General features: G+C 44.7%; 1 pseudogene; it reads right to left on the bottom strand.

Annotated features, from left to right (window-relative positions):
• Positions 1 to 321: 321 nt before the first annotated feature.
• Positions 322 to 512, bottom strand: LOC121220682 (uncharacterized; annotated as a pseudogene).
• Between the last annotated feature and the right edge of the window lie 516 nt (positions 513 to 1,028).

The raw sequence follows: 1,028 nt of genomic DNA, 5'->3' as shown, positions 1-1,028 counted from the left end.
CGCAAAGGAACTAACAATCTCAGAGATATTGTAGTAAGACTGCAAATTCAAATGGAAAAAGCAGAAGAAGTAAGAAGTCTGTCAGACAACTGTGTGACCTTCCCAGCAGCACAAGGCAAGCTGAGAACGATCCTCTGCGGTCGAGGAGAGCCAGCAAGGGCATCACCAGGGATTTAAATAGCGGTCCGTTACCGAAATAGCGGCCGTTATATAGCGGTAACGGCACCGTCCGAAACCGTTACTGCCGAAACCCGCTATACCCGCAATACACAATAAGTAATGTAAAATTCACGACCGCGATACCCGCAGTGACCGCAATAGCGTCCGTTATGTCCGCGACCGCGACAAACGCGACGCGACCGCAATTTAAATCCCTGGGCATCACCGGACCGGTAATCACGCTCAGATCACACAGTCGTGTTTCATCAACCAGACTTAGAATCCTGTCTCCTTTGAACTTATGGACACAGAGGTACGAGCCTATAGAACAGATCCTGTTCAAGTAAGGTCGTGCCCATGCAGGCCTTGGTTCCAACTTAAATACCATCTACACCAGTATTTCCTTTGGAATGTGGGATACTGATCAGCTTCTGACAAAACCAATCCGTGTTGTTAAGAAATGGCTTAAAATTGGTAGTGGATTGTTGTTGTTGGTAGTGGGTTGTTGGTGGTAGTGGATTAGTGGATGGTTGTTGGTGTCCATTTTCAACCACAAATCTTTGCCAAAGTTTTGGACAATTATGTCCTTGAACTCTCTTATAAATAGAGAGGTTCATTAGCCATATTCATCATCCCAAACCAAGAGAGAGCAAAGCTTGTTCTTTGAAAGCTAGGATTTTAGCTTTCGGGTTTTCTATAGGGGTTGAGAGTTGTGAGGTTCTCGGGTTGTGTCTTGAGTGTAAAACACTTGTAATCTTCATCTTGTTATAGTGAAATTTCTTTTCGCCTCTGCCCGTGGACGTAGGCATTAAAGCCGAACCACGTAAATCCTTGTGTTCACTTTATTTTTCGTTCCGGTCAATTTACTT

The sequence above is a fragment of the Gossypium hirsutum genome, chromosome D08, assembly GCF_007990345.1.
Source record: "Gossypium hirsutum isolate 1008001.06 chromosome D08, Gossypium_hirsutum_v2.1, whole genome shotgun sequence".
NCBI classification, from domain to species: domain Eukaryota; kingdom Viridiplantae; phylum Streptophyta; class Magnoliopsida; order Malvales; family Malvaceae; genus Gossypium; species Gossypium hirsutum.
The sequence above is the reverse complement of the archived record's forward strand: the minus strand, read 5'-3'. Positions and strand labels throughout refer to the sequence as shown.